Genomic DNA, 22,421 nt, shown 5'->3' with positions numbered 1-22,421 from the left:
AAAATGACAAAATAGTATCCTAATCATAATGTAACCTTTATTTATTGCATTTATACACCACTTATAATCTAAGTGAGGAAGCCTGAGGTCATGGTGCCATTATACAGAGCCATGGTGAGACCTCATCTAGAATACTGTGTGCAATTTTGGAGGCCACATTACCGTAAAGATGTGCTCAGAATTGAGTCGGTTCAGCGGATGGCCACCAGGATGGTCTCGGGGCTAAAGGGTCTCTCGTACGAAGAGAGACTGAACAAATTGCAGCTCTATACTCTCGAGGAGCGTAGGGAGAGGGGAGACATGATTGAGACATTTAAGTACATCACGGGACGGGTCGAGGTGGAAGATGATATCTTTCTTCTCAAAGGACCCTCGAACACAAGAGGACATCCGCTCAAACTCAGGGGAGGGAAGTTTCGTGGAGACGTCGGGAAGTACTTCTTCACGGAACGAGTGATAGAGCATTGGAACAAGCTTCCAGTACAGAGGGTTGGAGTAAAGGGCCATTACTCAGACTGGCAATGGGTCACGAGTGGAATTCCACAGGGGTCGGTGCTGGGACCAATCCTGTTCATCAACGACCTGGAGACGGGGACGACATGTGAGGTTATCAAATTTGCTGATGACACCAAGCTTTGCAGCAGGGTTAGAAACGCGGAAGACTGTGAGGTCCTGCAAAGAGACCTAACAAGACTGGAAGAGTGGGCAAAAAAATGGCAAATGAGTTTTAATATAGAGAAATGTAAGGTCATGCATGTAGGGAAGAAGAACCCGATGTTCAGCTACAAAATGGGGGGATCACTGCTAGGGGTAAGCAACCTTGAAAGAGACCTGGGGGTGATGGTGGACACAACATTGAAAGCATCAACTCAGTGCGCAACGGCCTCAAAGAAAGCGAACAGAATGTTGGGTATCATTAAAAAGGGTATCTCGACCAGGACGAAGGAAGTCATCATGCCGCTGTATCGTGCAATGGTGCGCCCACATCTGGAGTACTGTGTCCAATACTGGTCGCCGTACCTCAAGAAGGACATGGCAGTACTCGAGGGGGGTCCAGAGGAGAGCAACTAAATTGATAAAAGGTATGGAAAACTATTTGTATGCTGACAGGTTGAAGATGCTGGGGCTCTTCTCCCTGGAAAAGCGGAGACTTAGAGGAGACATGATAGAAACCTTCAAAATCCTGAGGGGCATAGAGAAAGTGGACAGGGACAGATTTTTCAGACTGTGGGGAACCACTAACACAAGGGGTCACTCAGAAAAATTGAGAGGGGACAGGTTTAGAACAAATGCTAGGAGGTTCTTTTTTACCCAGAGGGTGGTGGACACATGGAACGCGCTTCCGGAGGTTGTGATAGCCCAGAGCACATTGCAGGGTTTCAAGGAAGGTTTAGACAAGTTCCTAAAAGAAAAGGGGATTGAGGGTTACAGATAAAAAAGAAGAGGTAGGTTACAGAAACGGACAGGAACCACATTACAGGTCATGGACCTGACGGGCAGCCGCGAGAGCGGACCGCTGGGCGCGATGGACCAATGGTCTGACCCAGTGGTGGCAACTTCTTATGTTCTTATGTTCTTACAGGTGATCGAGGCCCGCAGTATCCCAGACTTCAAGAATAAATGGGATACCTATGTGGGATCACTGCGAGAGTCATACCAATGAATAGGGTTGCTAGGATATAGACTTAATAGAGCAGGTCAGTAGAGTTAAGGGGGCCAGTAGACTTATAAGGGTGGGTCAATGGTGTGGGCAGACTTGATGGGCTGTAGCCCTTATCTGCCGTCATCTTTCTATGTTTCTATGTTTAAGTGGTTTACATTCAGGTACTCAAGCATTTTCCATCGATCCTGGGCTGTATAATATTTGGTTATACATGCTATACGACTAAGTCTCTAAGCCAGCTCACGTCCCGCCCAACTTCCGCCCTCGACACTCCTCCCAAAACGCCCCGTTTAGCTTTGGTCATTCAGCAGCACTATGAAGGCCTAGGTCGTTTAGAAATATGTCCAAACCCATTTATATTATAGGCACTTGGACATTTTTGGGAAATGTTCGTCCAAGTGCCGACTTAGGCCGGTTTTTGGACGTTTTTCTCTTTCGATTATGAGCCCCATAGGCCATAAGTGGCATAAAAATATTAAAAATTAAGAAATAAGACTGCTACTCAAAATGTTAAATGTATGACTTATCAGAGGACTGGGAAACAACAAGGATATTCGTTTATAAGTGGTTAGACAAGGTAGATCATAAAGTGTAAATCTGGATATTGAAGAAATACAGACATAGATAAATCCCCCAAATGGAATTATGGGTAATTCAGATACTGCTTCCACAACCACCCTGTTTCCCTGAAAATAAGACCTATTCCAAAATTAAGCCCTAGTTTAGATCCCTCCCTCCCGTCCTTTTGTGCACCGGAACGCCACCGACCACCTTACATACCTCCGAAGCCTCAAAACCGGTGGCAGCGCTCCGAACGGGCTACTTTGCGGCCTGCTCCACTGGAGCCTACCCTCTGCCGCATCACCGATGGTGTCATCAGTGATGCGGCAGAGGGAAGGCCCCAGCAGAGAAAGCCGTGAAGCAGCCCGTTTAGAGCGCTGCCACCGGTTTTGAGGCTTCGGAGGTATGTAAGGTGGTCGGTGGCATTCCGGTGCACAAAGGGATGGGTATAACATGACAAGGGTCAAGGGTAGATGCCGCGTTTCCCTGAAAATAAGCCCTAGTGCGTTTTTTGGAGCACAAATTAATATAAGAACCTGTCTTATTTTGGGGGAAACACAGTACTTATAATTTATAATGTGCAGTGCTATACATTAAACATATGAGAGACAATCCCTGCTCGATTGAGCTTACAATTAGAGAATGACATGGTGACAAAATTCATCACCGTTCCCGTCCCCGCGGATAACCGTGGGAAACCAACTTCATGTCATTCTTTAAGGAGAGAGGGAAGAATCAGAGTATGAATGGCCACAACCACTGACCCGCAAGCTTTGCTTTGAAGAATGCTGGTGTAGAAGGACCGAGGTTGAAATAGACACTAGAAAATGATATGGGATTATTTCCTGTGGTTATCCACGGGGACGGGAACGGTGATGAATTTTGTCACCGTGTCATTCTCTACTTACAATCACCAATCTTAAGTCTCCATAAAGAGCAAAAGTAATAAACTTTGCAGCGCTGTTTTGAATAGCCAAAATTGAAAAGCAAATTTAAACCCAATGAGAAATAAGTGACCTTTTATAACAAGCAGAAGGAAGTGCTATGCTCTGGAACCTTGTTATTCCCAAAATAAGAGAATCTATTTTTGCAATATGGATGCAAAAACTCCGACAGCTTGCAATCTGTGCTTGGTATAGTGTGAACGCAGCGTGTGCTCTTTCTGTTCTGTAGATCAGATAAAGGAGCGTACCTTCTTTGCCAGCGTAGGAGTGGTGCTATATTTGAAAAATGATATTAAAGCAGATGAAATACGGCAGGGATCTCAAAGTCCCTCCTTGAGGGCCGCAATCCAGTCGGGTTTTCAGGATTTCCCCAATGAATATGCATTGAAAGCAGTGCATGCACATAGATCTCATGCATATTCATTGGGGAAATCCTGAAAACCTGGCTGGATTGCGGCCCTCAAGAAGGGACTTTGAGACCCCTGAAATACAGGGATCCTGGAGATCGGAGGAAGCATTATGGACCAGCTTGAAGAGAGAAGATGGAGGAGTCATCTATACATGCAGGAGTCATCTATATCAGTGGAGCAGATCTGCATGCCTATCACTTCCATTATATGCAAATCTCTCTCATGCATATTCATTAAGGCTAGCCTGAAAACCCGATTGGTTTGGTGGTCCTCCAGGACAGGGTTGGGAACCACTGATCTATAGGCCTCCGACACAAACGGAGCTAGGCAAAGAGCTGGTTGTGGACATCCAAAAACTGAGTCTGAAAAGGGAAATCATGCTACTAGTGGAGGGGTAGGCAATTCCGGTCCTCGAGAGCCGGAGCCAGGTCAAGTTTTCAGAATATCCTCAATGCAAATGTACGAGATGGATTTGCATGCACTGCCTCCTTGAGATGCAAATCTATCTCATGCATATTTATTGTGGATATCCTGAAAACCTGACCTGGCTCTGGCTCTGGCTCTCGAGGACCGGAATTGCCTACCCCTGTACTAGTGGATTTCAAGCTTCCTGATGTGGACTGGGATGTCCAGGCTGCAAAACCAGAAAGAAGCAGATTGTGGATGGCTTTCAAAGCGCTCTGCTCAGACCAAATTGATTTATTTCCTGATGGCTGTGGCTTTTAAGGGAAAATTGGACTTTGCAGCCATTGTTTCATGCTCTTGTGAATGGCTGCGGTAGCAGGGACTGTGTTTAATTTTTCTATGGCGGTGATGAGTGTTTTTGATCAATTTTAGCGCTTGTGTTTGAGAAAAATCTGCTGTGTTTCTTAAGTTTTTTAATTTTTAAAATTTGTAAATTATGGAGTGGATAGCTTGGATTGGATTCTGTGCAGTATATAAATTTTATTGGAATTTCAGTGTGTTTGATGTGTATATTTTGACTCTTTTGTGAATGTTTCATTATTCCCTACGGCAGGGGTGTCAAAGTCCCTCCTCGAGGGCCGCAATCTAGTTGGGTTTTCAGGATTTCCCCAATGAATATGCTTGAGATTTATTTCCATGCACTGCTTTCATCATATGCTAATAGATCTCATGCATATTCATTGAAGAAATCCTGAAAATCCGACTGGATTGCGGCCCTCGAGGAGAGACATTGACACCCTGCCCTACAGGATTTGCCTTTTTTCAAAATGGAGATTAGAATCTGGAATATGGTTTGAAAAACAGAGAGTTCTGTGTTGTTGCCTCTGACTGATTGCAAAAGGTCAGTTGGTGACAGCTGAAGCTTTTGTCTGTCAAAGGAAGGGCTTGTGTTTCAGTTTGCCAGAGCTGCTGTGGTTTGGGTAGTGTGTAGATACTCTCACTAAAAATTAGGAATTGGCCTTAAACGAGTCTTTAATTTATTGAATGTGAAAGTTGGCTGTCTGAGTTTGTAAGTGTGGCCTACAAGTAACAAAGAAGGTTCCAAGAAGAGCAACAAGATAGTAAAGGGGATGGAACTCCTCTCGTATGAGGAAAGACTAAAATGGTTAGGGCTCTTCAGCTTGGAAAAGAGACAGCTGAGGGGAGATAGGATTGAAGTCTACAAAATCCTGAGTGGAGTAGAACGGGTACAAGTGGATCGATTTTTCACTCTGCCAAAAATTACAAAAACTAGGGAACACTCGATGAAGTTACAGGGAAATACTTTTAAAACCAATAGGGGGAAATTTTTTTTCACTCAGAGACTAGTTAAGCCAGAGGTTGTGGTAAGAGCAGATAGCATAGCTGGTTTTAAGAAAGGTTTGGACAAATTCCTGGAGGAAAAGTCCATAGTCTGTTATTGAGAAAGACATGGGGAAGCCTCTGCTTGCCCTGGATCGGTAGCATGGAATGTTGCTACTTCTTGGGTTTTGGCCGGGTACTAGTGACCTGGATTGGCTACCGTGAAAACGGGCTACTGGGCTTGATGAACCATTGATGTGACCCAGTAAGGCTATTTTTATGTTATGATCTTAATAGTTGGTTCCTGAGTTTTTTAAGCCAAAAATAATAGAAAAGAAAGGAACCTGACACTTTAAGCCCAACCAGAAGAGGGAGAAACAAGTACAGTTTAGAATAGAAAGTTACAGCAAAAAAAACCAAAAAAACAGTTTCATTTCATTTTTCTATAGTTTCAAGTTTCAAGTTTATTTCAAATTTACTATACCGCCCACTCGAACCTTCTGGGCGGTGTACAAAATGCCTTAATATTATACCAATTAAAAAATAATTTAGGCTAAAACAGACCAGGAGGAGGAAAAAAAATTTTTTTCAAAAAATATTTCCATCCTTTACAATTAGAACAATATTTACTGGTTGAAGAAACCCATAAGTCGTTATAAATTGAATTTAGTAGCTACTGTCTATAGGAGTTAATTTAAATGAGACCAGGAATAAAAGAGAATTTTGATTTTTTGCAAATAATATTTACTTGAAATATATTACTAGAATATTTTTTTTTCATTATCTTTGTAAATTTTTCTGTTTAAATTAAGTAATCTCCCTTAATGTGGGCTAGATGGAAATTGTTGGTTGTTTTTAGTATTACTACAATAGTAATTTATTTCCTTTCTCTGTTTATAAATTCCATTCTTGTACTTTTGTGTAATGTATAATTTTGAAAATTACATTAAAAAAAATGATATTTCCACTCATCAAAATCATCAAAACAGAAAGAAAAATGACTCATTTGAGCTTCGGTGTAGGAGAAGGATTTTAAGGAGACAAAAGAGGCGACCTGTGATGCTCAATCTGTTTATTCGCTGTTAAGATCCGACACGTACATGTTTTGGACGTAAAGCCTGCCTCAGGGGTCTTGTTTCCAATGGAGTACAATTTATCGCATATGTCTCTTATCTAAAATGATGGTAATTAAAACACTGTTGGAAACTTGATCACTCTACTGGCAACAATCTCACGCAGTTGACTCTTTTGTCTTCTTTTGTTCTACCTCGAGGAGGTGGAATCTCCTGTTTGTGTTTATGGAGAAGGATTTTATGCATGCCGTGGACCACCAGAACTAACAAATCGATTCTGGAAGAGATCAAACCGGCTGTGTCACTTGAAGCCCAAATGATGAAGTTACGACTGTCTTATTTTGGTCATACTATCAGAAGAGAAAGATCACTGGAGAAGGACATCGTGCTTGGAAAGGTTGAAGGAGCCAAGCGAAGAAAGTGACCTGCAATCAGATGGCTGGACACATTGAAAACAGAGCACAAACTGATTTTTCTTTGTAGATCTGTAGTTCGTTACATCGCTAGGACTCGAGTACATTTCCACAGTGTAGGAACCCTGGACATTTGAGAAGAACTCTTGTTTGGTACTTACACTCAGAGACGAATGGACAGTTTCTTTCCCTTTTATTTTTATTTAAAACTAGGGACGGTTGTTAAAGTGATGATTTCACCTATGGACAGAAGAAGGTGCCCCAATGGAGAAAAAAAAAATGTAGCTAGAACCAGCTCTATGAATGCGCACTACGTATACAGTACACCTCCGATATTCACGGGGGTTCCGTTCCAGGAACCCCCACGAATGTCGAAAAACCGTGAATACGGTTTTTAGGCAGGGGAGACAGAAGAGGGCATCTGGAGCACCGGCGAGTGAAATAAAGCACACGCTGTATGCTCCGACCACCTCTTCCTGCTTTGACACGCAGCTCCTGATTGGTGAGGCCCGACTTTAGGGCAGGAGGAGGCGGTCAGAGCATACCGCGAGTAATTTCCTTCACTCGCCAGTGCTCCGGCTGCCCTCTCCTGCCTCCCCTTCGCGGTCGGAAAACACCGCGAAAGACCGGGACCACGAACTCCGGACCGCGAATTAGCGGGGGAGCACTGTAATTCCTTTCTGAACAGAGAGAAACTTTTAGAGGTCTCATTTGAGTTCAAGAAAATGACCTGAGAAGGAATAGAGACTAAGGTGTGCTAAATGATTTAGCACGCGCTAAAGATTATTGCACACTCAATGCTAAGGCGCTCATAGAACATAATGGATGCCTTAGTATTCGGCATGCGCTAAATCAGTTAGCACGCATTAATAAAAGGACCCCTAAGAAACATTTAAAAATTGTATACTTACCTGGGTAATCTAAACGTTGATAGTAGATTCACCTGAGAAGATAAAAAACATTGAGAAAAGAATCAAATTCTTTCACACACATTATTCTGGAAAATTTAAAGAAAACCAAATAGATCTTACTATGAAAAAAGAACATAAGAATAGCCTTACTGGGACAGACCAATGGTCCATCAAGCCCAGTAGCCCATTCTCACGGTGGCCAATCCAGGTCAAAGAGTAGCAACATTCCAGCATCTCAAAGAATAGCAAGATTCCGGAACCCCAATGAGAGCAACATTCCAGAGCCGAGACTGTGATGTCATAATGCCTCAGAGACAACCTCATAGTAACATAGTAGATAAGGGCAGATAAAGACCCAAATGGTCCATCCAGTCTGCCCAACCTGATTCAATTTAAATTTTTTTAATTTTTTCTTCTTAGCTATTTCTGGGCAAGAATCCAAAGCTCTACCCGGTACTGTGCTTGGGTTCCTACTGCCGAAATCTCCATTAAAACCTACTCCAGCCCATCTACACCCTCCCAGCCATTGAAGCCCTCCTCAGCCCATCCGCCACCAAACGGCCATATACAGACACAAACCGTGCAAGTCTGCCCAGTACTGGCCTTAATTGAATTATTTTCTGATTCTAGATCCTCTGTGTTCATCGCACGCTTCTTTGAACTTAGTCACAGTTTTACTCTCCACCACCTCTCTCGGGAGCACATTCCAGGCATCCACCACCCTCTCCATAAAGTAGAATTTCCTAACATTGCCTTTGAATCTACCACCCCTCAATCTCAAATTATGTCCTCTGGTTTTACCATTTTCCTTTCTTTGGAAAAGATTTTGTTCTACGTTAATACCCTTCAAGTATTTGAACATCTGAATCATATCTCCCCTGTCTCTCCTTTCCTCTAGGGTATACATATTCAGGGCTTCCAGTCTCTCCTCATACGTCTTCTGGCGCAAGCCTCCTATCATTTTCGTCACCCTCCTCTGGACCGCCTCAAGTCTTACGTCCTTCGCCAGATACAGTCTCCAAAACTGAACACAATACTCCAAGTGGGGCCTCACCAATGACCTGTACAGGGGCATCAACACCTTCTTCCTTCTACTGACTACGCCTCTCTTTATACAGCCCAGAATCCTTCTGGCAGCAGCCACTGCCTTGTCACACTGTTTTTTCGCCTTTAGATCTTCGGACACTATAACCCCAAGGTCCCTCTCCCCGTCCGTGCTTATCAGCTTCTCTCCTCCCAGCATATACGGTTCCTTCCTATTATTAATCCCCAAATGCATTACTCTGCATTTCTTTGCATTGAATTTTAGTTGCCAGGCATTAGACCATTCCTCTAACTTTTGCAGATCCTTTTTCATATTTTCCACTCCCTCTTCGGTGTCTACTCTGTTACAAATCTTGGTATCATCTGCAAAAAGGCACACTTTTCCTTCTAACCCTTCAGCAATGTCACTCACAAACATATTGAACAGGATTGGCCCCAGCACCGAACCCTGAGGGACTCCACTAGTCACCTTTCCTTCCTTCGAGCGACTTCCATTAACCACCACCCTCTGGCATCTGTCCGACAGCCAGTTTCTGACCCAGTTCACCACTTTGGGTCCTAACTTCAGCCCTTCAAGTTTGTTCAACAGCCTCCTATGAGGAATTGTATCAAAGGCTTTGCTGAAATCTAAGTAAATTACATCTAGCATATGTCCTCGATCCAGCTCTCTGGTCACCCAATCAAAAAATTCAATCAGGTTCGTTTGGCACAATTTACCTTTTGTAAAGCCATGTATACCCATTAGATTCAAGGAAGTACACTATCCTTTCTTTCAGCAACACTTCCATTATTTTTCCAACAACTGAAGTGAGGCTCACCGGCCTGTAGTTTCCTGCTTCATCAGTGTGGTCCTATACTTGGCTCACTTAAAAACATAAGAACAGCCTTGCTGGGTCAGACCAATGGTCCATGAAGCCCATTAGCCTGCCCTCATGCTGGCCAATCCAGATCACTAGTATTTAACCAAAACCCAAGGATTAGCAACATTCCATGCTATGGATCCAGGGCAAGCAGTGGCTTCCCCCATGTCTTTCTCAATAAGAGACTATGGACTTTTCCTCCAGGAACTTGTCCAAACCTTTTTTAAAACCAGCATCCACTTATCTGATACTGTTGTTTCTGGTACAGAAAACTTGAAGAAAGTTGGAATGTAAGAAATCTTTTGCCGCTAGACTCTGTGAAGCTTGATAAAATTTGGGAAAATTCAGCTGAATTTAGGACTGCTTTTACAAAGCCGTGGTAGAGGTTTCTACCGCTGGCCGGCAAAGTAAATGGTCTGACGCTTAAAGGAATTCTATGAGTATCGGAGCATTTACTTTGCTGGCTTGCGGTAGAAACCTCTACCACAGCTTTGTAAAAGTCAGCGTTAATATTTAAAGGAAGATTCTATTTTTAAACTATTTATGGTATTTAAAATTGCATTTTATACAATTTACTGGATTTGAAAGTGTTGTGCACATTTTAAATTATTTATGGCTCCTTTTACTAAACTGCGGAAGAGCTTCTTAGCACGATCCGGCGAGGTAAATGCTCCGACGCTCATTCAATTCCTATGAGCATCAGAGCATTTTCCTCGCCGGCCCGTAGTAAGAAGCTCTTCCGCGGTTTAGTAAAATCCAGCATTATTATTTTAAAACTTTTTAAGGTACCAGTTTAATTAAAATAATAAATTATCAGTTTATAGTCGCCATCTTTCCTTGATTTATTAGAAATTAAATAACAAAATCTTCAACATCAAAACACATACAGATCTTAACATTTATCTCACTTAATGAGAATTAATTAACTTTAATAATATAGTCACATATAATTACCTCTCATCTTCTTTGAGAAGTTGAGACGAGGCCTTTTTTCGTGTGACTAACTTGGTTCCCTTGCAGAACAAATCCTGCCTGTGGTAATTTTCCTCGGCCACTGCTGATAGCTGTCGGAAATAGGCAAACAGTAGGCCAGGGTTTGCTCTAGGGAACTGGGAGTTGCATTACCATAGACTATAAGGGGGTTATAATGAGACGTGTACCTGCGACTTTTTAAATGACGTTCTCTTCAGTGTCCCCTAAGTAGGGTTATCATATTTTACATCAGTAAAATCCAGACCTGTAGACCCTCCCCCCAGGCCCAGTTCCACCCATCTCTGCCCCATTATGCCCCGGCCCCTCTCTCGGTCCGTTCCCTCCTCCCCCCTCCCTGGACAAAGTGCTGGGTTTTAAAAAGCTGTCTGAACCCCTGGACATGTCCTTAAAAGAAGGACATAGCCAGAGAAATCCGGACGTCTGGTGACGTCCCCTAAAGTGCCCCACTGCTCTGCTGGGATGTCGGTGTGACCAGTCCAGACGTGTTTTGTTACCAAATGATTCAAAAAGATAGATACACTGAGGACAGGCACTCTGGAAAATGACTATTATTGAAACAAACAAAAAATATATATATTTTGCTGTTTCGAAAATGGTCTTGTTGCTGCTGGATTTTTGTGCGTCTTCCGCAAAACGTACAAACTCGGATTTGGACATCATATCGAAAATGCCCCTCCACATCTTGTGGAACTCCTGTCATATGAGGAAAGACTAAAAAGGTTAGGGCTCGTAAGCTTTTGAAAGAGACGGCTGAGGGGAGATAGGATCGACGTCTACAAAATCCTGAGTGAAGTAGAACGAGGACAAGTAGATCGATTTTTTACTCCGTCAAAAATTACAAAGACAAGGGGACAGTCGATGAAACTACAGGGAAATACTTTTAAAACCAATTGGAGGAAATGTTTTTCACTCAGAGAATAGTTAAGCTCTTGAACGCGTTGCCAGAGGTGGTAAGAATGGATACCGTAGCTAGTTTTAAGAGAGGTTTGGACAAGTTCCTGGAGGAAAAGTCCATAGTCTGTTATTGAGAAAGACATGTGGAAGCCACTGTTTGCCCTGGATTGATAGCATGGACTATTGCTACTCTTTGGGTTTTGGCCAGGGACTAGTGACCTGGATTGGTTACCGTGAGAATGGGCTACTGGGCTTCATGGACCATTGGTCTGACCCAGTATGGCTGTTTTTATCCTCTTACATGTGCCAAGTATAGGACAATGTTGCTATTGTAACATCATTGATGAGGTTGGCTCTGAGGCACTGTGGACTGAGGCATTATGACATCACAATCTCAGCTCTGGAATGTTGCTATTCTTTGGGTTTTGGCCAGGGACTAGGGACCTGGATTGGCCACCGTGAGAATGGGCTACTGGGCTTGATGGACCATTGGTCTGAGCCAATAAGACTGTCCTTATATGTTAATACTGTTAGCAATCCTTTTGATGTTTTCCCCTCCCCTTGAGGTACACTCATAGCATTTGATAATAAAGTGATATATAATATGCAGACTTGATTTTCCTCTGAATTTTGTCATTTCAGGGACACAAACCATAAAAGTCCATCCGGCATTAACCTTTGTTCCCAACTACTCTTACCCAACATAACACCTCAATAGTCAAGTTTTGTTTCCGTCCTCTTCCTGTTTAGGTATCTTCTGTGTTTATCCCACACATTTTTGACTCTACCACTCCTCTTGCAATGGCATTCTTGGCATCCACTACCCTCTCGGTGATAAAGAGCGAAAGAGAGATGAGTCATTACGGCCCATGTTCTACGAGTGGCGCCATTTTTCCAGGTGTTTCCCCCGAAAATAAGACCTATTCCCAAAATAAGCCCTAGTTAAGATCGACCCCCCTCCCCCGAATGTCCCCGACATTCTCTGACTCATCCCTCGATTTGCTGAAAAAAATCAGACTCATCAATTCAACGACACCCCACCCCCACCCCAGTGAGACCTGACATACTTCCATTCCAAAACCCCCCCCCACCCCGGTGAGACCTGACATACTTCCATTCCAAGGCCTCCTAAAGCAACAGCGGCAGCAGCGCTCTGAACGGGCTGCTTCATGGTCTTCCCTGCTGGGGCTTTCCCTCTGCCGCACCACAGTGGGAGGGTCAGTGGGGTTCTGCTGAACAGCGGGATGGGAGGGATAGAAAGGTGCTGCAGTGGGAAGGCCTGGCCCCGGCAGGGAAAACTGCGAAGTAGCCCACACAGAGCACAGCCGCCGCTGCTGTTTTTGGAGGCCTCGGAGCAGAGGTATGTCAGGCTCATGGTGGGAGGGTCGGTGGGATTCTGCTGCACAGGGGGATGGGAGGGAGGGATAGAAAGATGCTGCACAAGCGGATGGGTGAGAGGGGAGGAAAGATGCTGCATAGGGGGGGGGGGGAGAAAGGAAAGAGGCAGAATTGGGGTGGAGGAGAGGAAGGGAGAGAGGATTGTTGTATATTAAAAAAAAAAAAAATACAGTCCCTCAAAATAAGCCCTAAAGCATTTTTTTGGACCCAAAATTAATATAAGATATTGTCTTATTTTGGGGGAAACATGGCAGGTGCCCATGCTAAGTGTAAAACACTATTTAAACAATGTTATGAACTAATTTTCAAGGTGTCTAAAAAGTGGGCTAGAATCAAGCCTCTGTAGGTGCTTTATGGAGCTTAATAACTAGGGTTACCAGATTTTACATAGCCACGCCCCAGGCCCTCCAAGCCCCGCCCCTCTCAAGCTGTTCTCGTCCTCGGCACTGCTTCGAAAGGGCATTTGCACATGCGCGGACGCCCTCCCAATGCAACCTGAATAAAGAAACAGAGTTTGTTTTCTCAGAAAGATCGCTTTTTCCATTTAAGCCTTAAAGAATGTCCAGCAAAGCGCATGGGAGCCAGTGAAAATGACAAGAACTAAGGTCACGCGTGGAATCGCTCGGTCAGACAGGGATCTACGCTGGCGCATGAGGGTCCAGCTAGGCGTCCCTGCCCCACCCCTCATCCACAAACGTTCCCCCCACTTCCCTCCCCGATAGCTTGCAGAATGCTTGCCTGATGTTATCCGCCCTCTGTGAAAACCTCGGGCTTTCCTTATGGTGCAGGAATCATTTTTGGATTGTGCTTGGTTTGGGATCATATTCTTCAACTTTTTTTTTAAACATATTTTGGTCTTCGCTGTCATTTAATATATTACTTCGCACGGTGCTATCTGAAAGGAGCAGAGAAAATTACTTCATCTATTCACGTCCTTAAGCTTCTGAAAACACAAATGAGGATGTTTTTAATTAAGAATGTAAATCAGCGGCCGTCAGTTAAATCCCAGCCTAAATAATACAAATGTTCAAAAACTGAGCACAAGGTACAGAGTCCTAAGATTAAATTTTCTATATCAGAGAAAAAAAAATAAAAAATTATGGGGCCCTTTTATCAAGCTGCGCCAGAGGCCAGCGCGGTAATTGCTTTGACACTCATAGAATTCCTACGAGCTTTGGAGCGCTTACCTCGCCGGCCCGCGCTAAAAAAAAGTCTAGCGCAGTTTGATAAAAGGAGGAGTTAGTTAGCCTATGAAGTTAACGGCCCTCTTGAGTTGGAGGAGGGTTTTCTTCCCGACAGGGTTCTGAGGCTTTTCCTCCAAATAGCTAAAGTAACTAAACATAGAAACATAGAAATAGACGGCAGATAAGGGCCACGGCCCATCTAGTCTGCCACCCCAATGACCCTCCCCTACCTATCTCTTTGAATAGATCCCACATGTCTATCCCATTTGGCCTTAAAATCAGGCACGCTAACTCCCTCTTTTAGTAAGATGCGCTAGCCGATTTAGCGTGTGCTAATCAATTTTGCACGTGCTAATGATTAGGGCACGCTAAATCAAATAGTGTGCCTGTAAAAGGACCCCTAAATTATAAGATCAAAATTCTACCTGCACAGCTTTTGGTAGGGGGGATTTGATATATGATTTATTAGCTGTGGAGTTTGGAATTATAGTGAATCCCTACTATTTACCCTTCTCCATTCAAAATACTGACCATTTAAACCAGTAGTCTCAAACTCGCAGCCCAGGGGGACACATGCGGCCAGGTACTATTTTGAGACCCTCGGTATGTTACCATTGTTCTGGAACGTTGCCCGCCTCACTGCTGTAAGCTCACGCAAGCGCCTTCCTGCGTCTGTGCGGGCTTGTGAGGTGGAGTGGAGAGGACCATCGCGTACAGACGCAGGAAAGCGCTTGCGTGAGGTTACAGCAGTGAGGCGGGCCACGTTCCAGAACATAATGTAACCACTGGAGGCAGGGCAGCTTGTGCGTGTGTATGAAATTCTCCTGGCAGTGACTGCTTGATGTAAGATGGCGGTTGTGTCCGGTGCCGGAGGAGGTGAGAGCTGAAGGTGGTTGCGGACGTGACCACCGGACACTTAGGCACAAGTCGGATATTGATTCTCCCCTCTACAAAAAGCCATGAGGACTCCACCAAAATCTTGTCTCTTGCAGTTGATACTTTAGATTAGAATCTAAATCACAATTTTGCATGAGGTAAAACTCTTTATAGCTTATAAATCTTTCTTTAATTGTTTCTGATCATTTCCACTATACACAGCTGAAAGCAATGAAAAACTATCTAAACTTCACTTTCTGCAGGTTGCACTGCTTTAAGCTGTGTATAGCAGAAATGATCAGAAGCAATTAAGGAAAGATTTATAAACTAGAACGAGATTTACCTCATGGCAAGGAATAGAGGGTGAAATACTCACATGGATGAAAAACTGACTGGAGCATAGGAAACAGAGAGTGGGGGTAAATGGACAATACTCGGACTGGAAGAGCGTCACTAGTGGGGTGCCGCAGGGCTCGGTGCTTGGACCCGTGCTCTTCAACATCTTCATAAATGATCTGGACATAGGTATGACGAGCAAGGTGATAAAATTTGCGGACGATATGAAGTTATTCAGAGTAGTGAAGACACATGGGGATTGCAAAGATCTGCAACGTGACATAATCAGGCTCGAGGAATGGGCTGCGACATGGCAGATGAGGTTCAACATGGACAAGTGTAAAGTGATGCATGTCAGTAACAAAAATCTCATGCACGAATACAGGATGTCCGGGGCAGTACTTGGAGAGACCTCCCAGGAAAGGGACTTGGGAGTTCTGATCGACAAGTCGATGAAGCCGTCTGTGCAATGTGCGGCGGCGGCGAAAAGGGCGAACATAATGCTAGGAATAATAAAGAAGGGGATCACGAACAGATCGGAGAAGGTTATCATGCCGCTGTACTGGGCCATGGTGCGCCCTCACTTGGAGTACTGCATCCAGCACTGGTTGCCATACATGAAGAAGGACACAGTGCTACTTGAAAGAATCCAGATAAGAGCGACTAAGATGGTTAAGGGGTTGGAGGAGCTGCCGTACAGCGAAAAGTTAGAGAAACTGGGCCTCTTCTCTCTCGAGCAGAGGAGATTGAGAGGGGACATGATCGAAATGTTCAAGATAATGAAGGGAATAGATTTAGTAGATAAGGACAGGTTGTTCACCCTCTCCAAGGTAGGAAGAACGAGAGGGCACTCTCTAAAGTTGCAAGGGGATAGATTCCGTACAAATGTAAGGAAGTTCTTCTTCACCCAGAGAGTGGTAGAAAACTGGAACGCTCTTCCGGAGTTTGTCATAGGGGAAAACATCCTCCAGGGATTCAAGACAAAATTAGACAAGTTCCTGCTGAACAAGGACGTATGCTGGTAGGGCTAATCTCAGTTAAGGCTCTGGTCTTTGACCAGAGGGCTGCCGTGTGAGCGGACTGCTGGGCAGGATGGACCACTGGTCTGACCCAGCAGTGTCAATTCTTATGTTCTTAGGCAAAGTTGTCACTTCGTTAATAAGACATTAACTATTTTTTCTGCAGCCCTCCAAGTACCTACAAATCCAAAATGTGGCCCTGCAAAGGGTTTGAGTTTGAGACCAGCTGCTTTAAACCTACTCTCTGTTTTCTGTCTTTCAACCAGTTCTTAATCCATAATAGGTCATGACCTCCTATCCTATGACTTTCTAATTTCCTCAGAAGTCTTACATGAGGTACTTTGTCAAAAGCCTTTTGAAAATCCAAATACACAATATCAGCTTACTCACCTTTGTCCACATGTTCATTCACCCCTTTAAAGAAATGTAGTAGACCGGTGAGGCCAGATTTCCCTTGATTAAATCCATGTTGGCTTTGTCTCATTAATCCATGTTTATGTATATGTTCTGTCATTTTGTTCTTCATAATAGTCTCTACCATTTTGTCCGAGGTCGACGTCATCGGTTTATAATTTCCCGGATTTCCCTTTTTGGAAAATCAGCATTACATTGGTCACCTTGCAATCTTCTGGCACCATGCTGGATTTTAAAGATAATTTACAAATTGCTAACAATAGTTCTGCAAGTTCGTTTTTCAATTCTATCAGCACTCTGGGATTTATTCCATCAGGTCCTTGTCATTTGCTACTATTCATTTTGTCAAATTGCCCCATTACGTCTTCCAGTGTTAGAGATTTGTTTCCGTTTCTGTGGCTCATCAGCACTGAATACCAATTCTGGCACCAGTGTCTCTTCAACATCTTCCTTGGTGAAGACTGAAACAAAGAATTCATTTAATCTCTCCACTATTGCCTTGTCTTCCATGGGCGCCCCTTTTACCCCTTGGCTGTCTAGTTTTATGCTTTTAATATACCTAAAAAGGGCCCATGAGATCAGATTAGTATATCAGGACATTAAGGTCTCCTTTTACAAAGGTGCACTAGCAGTTTTAGCCCGTGCTAGCCGCTACCGCCTCCTTTTAAGCAGGCGCTAATCTTGTGCGTGCACTAAAAACGCTAGCGCACCTTTGTAAAAGGAGCCCTAGGAGATTGCGGCAGAAATTCCAGCCTCAATTGGGGATGATTAAAGATGCCAATGGAACGATATTGAATGAGATGGAAAGAATATACAGAAAATTTATACAAAAAAGTCAATGAAGATGACATTGGGGAAACTGAACTGGAAATTGACGCCAACGAAGAATTAGATATTTTAAAAGAAGAAGTCATAGCAGCAATTAAAGCTTTATCATGAAACAAGTCACCTGGTATCAACGATATTCCAATTGAGTTAATCAAAGGCTTAGAAGGTGCTAGAATGGCCGTCATTCGACTGGGTCAACAGATTTGGAAGAAAAAAATATGGCCAACTGATTGGAGATCACTGTTCATACCTATGCTAAAGCCAACTACAGAATTCGATATGCCAGTAAAATATTGCTGAAAATAATACATATGTTGAGCAAGAGCTATCCGAAGTGCAGACTGGTTTCCGAAAAGGTCGAGAAACAAGAGACATTATTGCCAATGTTAGATGGATATTGCTGAAGAGCAAAGAGCATCAAAAGCCTCCATACTTTTGCTTCATCGACTACAGCAAAGCTTTTGACTTTAAGCAGGTGGTAATTTTTCAGCTAGCGTACCTTTGTATTAGGATCCCTTAATTTTTAATCTGATTTCTGTGAATTACCACCCCTAACCTATCTATTGTGATAACTACTAACTTATTTAATTTTCAATTACATTTCCAAGCATACACAACTTGAACAGAAAGAGTGGCAGAAATAAAAAAAACATACAAATAGGATGAGTTAAAGAGGAAACCTAAATGAAATAAAGAAATAACAACAATTCCTATCATTCTCACGTCCTCTATTGTAGAGATCCAAGATTCAATTGAGTGAAAATTACAATATAGAAGTCCTTAAATCAAAAAATATAACGATAAAACAATAGCCTGTAATGGTGGGAGGTTATCTTCATTAGAATTGCTGTCATCTATTCTTTATCAAGGCGTTTAAGAGATAGAAATCCAGTCAGCTGGGATGGATCATAAAAAACATACTTGAAGGACTTATATCTGATTATGCACTTGCAGGGGTATCGTAAGAAGAAAACTCCTCCTATAGCTGTCACTGCAGGTCTCATCAGCGGGAACTCTCGCCTTCTTCTCTGGGTGTCTTTAGAGACATCAGGAAACATTAATATTTTGTATCCCCAAAATTTTTTATTTATTTATTTATTTTTTAAAAATAACCTCAATGTCCATTCTTTATCAGGAGCTAAGGCAACTGTTACCAGAAGTGTTGCTGATTTCACAATTTTCTCCTCAGAGGTTTCCAATATTTCGGAAACATTAAGGGGTTTGTCTTGGTAATTTTGTTCTGGATCTGATTGTTCCTGGCTTTTTTTTTTCTGGAAGATAATATACCCTAACAAAGGGAGGTAATGATTGTTCTGGAACATTCAGAACATCCAGAAAATATCTCTTTAACATATCTCGAGGATTTATCAAAGAATCTTTAGGAAAATTTAATATCCTCAAATTGTTAAAACGATTATTGTTTTCAAGAGTTTCTAATTTTCTTCATATATTATTACTATCTTTAACTTGTGTCTCTTGAAAATTTTTTATTGTTTTCAATTCTTTGTTTTCAATTTTTTGAGTCTCACTTTTACTTTGATTAATTTCTGGTTTCATCTGTAGAATTTCTTCTTGCTGTACTTTTAATTTTCCTTCTATCTCTTCAAGCTTTGGGGAAAAAGTTTTCCCCAGGTTTACAACTAAGTCCCAAATATTCTCCAGGGTAACTTCAGGAGGTTTTACTAATAAAGAAACATCTTGTAGTGCTAATTCAGTCTTACCCGTTGCCGGATTCATGTCTATTATTCCTTGTACTGGCTCCTCGATTGATCTACCAGCCACAGGTAGCTCCAGGGACACAAGTTCCCACGCTGTCTCCAAAGACAAGCTCTCTGGTAAACCAGCCTCTCGCAGTGAGAGCACAGCCCCTTTGGACGTGCTCACTTCCTGTGAAGAGCTTGCTTGCTGTGGTCGTGGAGGATGAATTCTATGGTCTGGGCTCAGAGTAGCATCTAGCCCCAAGTCATCCGCAGCGGCGTCACTCATCGCTGGCGTCGACAGCGGGCGATTCCCAGACAAATCCATACCTCCAGTGAGGCGCCGCAAAATCTCATCGATAGTGCCGCTCGAAGGGATCTCCAGTCGTCGGGAAGCTCCACTGACTCCTTTACCCCCCCTTCTTTTCGGCATTATTAAATGCAGAAGTTAATGGAGAAACAGGAACAGTTCATGGCTTCTTTCTCATACACTGGCTACCACGGCCATCTTGGAACATAACTACTAACTTATAAAACCATGAAAAGTGCTCCGTGCCTCCACCCGGTCATTGCTAATGCAGTTCTGACCACAATACTTCAGGAAACATCATTGCACTTTACTGTTCCTAGTTCCCCCTCCCCCCCATAACAATGACCACAGAAAATAACGGCGATCAAAGCTATGGAGTATCATTACCCACGTTGTTAAAATCCCTGTGCTGAGGTCCCTATTACTAACTTATAACATTCCAGGTGTTTGCAATTAGAACTTATCTTAACGTAGACGTTCATATCACTTCGGTTGTTGGAAAAATAATGGAAGTGTTGCTGAAAGAAAGGATAGTGTACTTCCTTGAATCTAATGGGTTACAGTAGGGGTGCCCAACGCGTCGATCGCGATTGACCAGTAGCTCAGGAAGGCAACTCGAGTCGATCGCACTCGTGTTGCCGTCCTAATCTACGGGCCGATCAGCCTTCCTCTCCAGTGTTCTCCCTAGGGCCTTTTAGCTGGGCGATCCGCCCAGCTGTCATCTGCCGCTGCCGAACATTAAAAAAAAAAACCGGCTTGGAGATTTCAGCCCCTAGTGAACTTATGCTCCGGGCTCTAACGTGTGCGTGCCGGCTTCTCTTCTCTTCCCTCCGAAACCGGAAGTTATGTCCGGGGGGGGGGGGGGGAAGGGAAGCCGGCACGCACATGTTGAGAGCCCTGAAGCAAGCGTTCGCTACGGGCTAATGCGGGAGACAGGTTAGTGAAGCATTTGTTCTTGTTCCTGCCGGGTCCTGCCTACTTTCTGTTTCCGCGAAGGCAGGACCCGGCAGCATTTCCCCCAATAGGTTGATCACGATCTTCGGCTGATCAGCCTTCCTCTTCCCGACGGCAGAATTGACGTCGGGGAGAGGAATGCTGGTTGGCCGAAGCAGGGAGAGCTTGGGGCCTGTTATTGGTGGTGTTTGGGTCCTGGTCCCCGATGGTAATGGCAGTGGCAGTGGCTTGGGGGAGGGGAGGGAGAAAGAAAGAAAAAGGGCAGGCAGGGAGACAGAAGGAAAGAAGAGAAACAGAAAAAAATGAAAGGGAGGCAGAGAGAAAGAAAGGGCAGGGAAGAGGAAGGAAAAGTTGGGGGGAAGGAATGAGGTCTGGAGGAGAAGAAGCATACAGGCTAAAAGAAGGGAAGAAAGATTGTATGCACAGTCAGAAGAAGAAAGTGCAACCAGAGATTCATGAAATCACCAGACATGGTAGGGAAAATGATTTTATTTTAAATTTAGTGATCAAAATGTGTCTGAATTTATATCTGCTGTCTATATTTTACACTAAGGTCCCCTTTTACTAAACCGCAATAGAGGTTTTTAGCGCAGGGAGCCTATGAGTGTCGAGAGCAGCGCTGGGCATTCAGCACAGCTCCCTGCGCTAAAAACTGCTATCGTGGTTTAGTAAAAAGGGAGGCGGGTATATTTGTCTATTTTTGTATAGTTGTTACTGAGGTGATAGTGCATAGAGTCATCTGCTTTGACCTCTTTGAAAAACCCTGGAATAGGAATGATGATTAACATTTTCTATGCATACAGTGTGCTTTGTGTTTTTTTTTAATTTTATTGTTGGTAGATCATTTTGACTTGGCCATTTAAAAAGTAGCTCGCAAGCCCAAAGAGTGTGGGCACCCCTGGGTTACAGGATCCGAGGCAACATGGCTTTACAAAAGGTAAATCGTGCCAAACGAACCTGATTGAATTTTTTGATTGGGTGACCAGAGAGCTGGATCGAGGACATATGCTAGATGTAATTTACTTGGATTTCAGCAAAGCCTTTGATACAGTTCCTCAAAGGAGGCTGTTGAACAAACGTGAAGGGCTGAAGTTAGGACCCAAAGTGGTGAACTGGGTCAGAAACTGGCTGTCGGACAGACACCAGAGGGTGGTGGTTAATGGAAGTCACTCGAAGGAAGGAAAGGTGACTAGTGGAGTCCCTCAGGGTTCGGTGCTGGGGCCAATCCTGTTAAATATGTTTGTGAGTGACATCGCTGAAGGGTTAGAAGGAAAAGTGTGCCTTTTTGCAGATGATACCAAGATTTGTAACAGAGTAGACACCAAAGAGGGAGTGGAAAATATGAAAAAGGATCTGCAAAAGTTAGAGGAATGGTCTAATGCCTGGCAACTAAAATTCAATGCAAAGAAATGCAGAGTAATGCATTTGGGGATTAATAATAGGAAGGAACCGAATATGCTGGGAGGAGAGAAGCTGATATGCACGGACGGGGAGAGGGACCTTGGGTTGATAGTGTCCGAAGATCTAAAAGCGAAAAAACAGTGTGACAAGGCAGTGGCTGCTGCCAGAAGGATGCTGGGCTGTATAAAGAGAGGCGTAGAAGCACCTAACTTAGTGGAAAACACCATTAAAACTAACAAATCTGATGGCTTGGTTGGTCTAAAGATTAAAAGTATGAGATAAAGTTGTAGAGAACCTTGCTAAGATTTCTAGTAGAACTAATACAAGTCTAAGATCTCCTATTTGTTTATGGTTGGCTAAGGTAGACCTGTTAAGATTCTTGTGACAACCAGTTTAATTGATTTGCTTTTTTTAAATGACATTTTAATTGGTTTTAAATGATGGGTCCGTTACCATACCGATTAAAGCCAATTAAACCAATTAAGTTAGACG

General features: G+C 43.4%; 1 long non-coding RNA gene across 1 annotated transcript in view; it reads right to left on the bottom strand.

The window, feature by feature from the left end:
* Positions 1-7,719: 7,719 nt before the first annotated feature.
* The window catches only part of LOC117352680, a 239,166-nt gene continuing 224,464 nt past the window's right edge, over positions 7,720-22,421 (bottom strand). The window contains exon 4 of the long non-coding RNA XR_004537757.1: positions 7,720-7,753. This is a non-coding gene — a long non-coding RNA (uncharacterized LOC117352680). The remainder of the gene's footprint in view (positions 7,754-22,421) is intronic.

This window comes from Geotrypetes seraphini, chromosome 1 (assembly GCF_902459505.1).
Source record: "Geotrypetes seraphini chromosome 1, aGeoSer1.1, whole genome shotgun sequence".
Classification (NCBI taxonomy): domain Eukaryota; kingdom Metazoa; phylum Chordata; class Amphibia; order Gymnophiona; family Dermophiidae; genus Geotrypetes; species Geotrypetes seraphini.
This window is presented reverse-complemented; position numbering and strand designations above follow the sequence as displayed.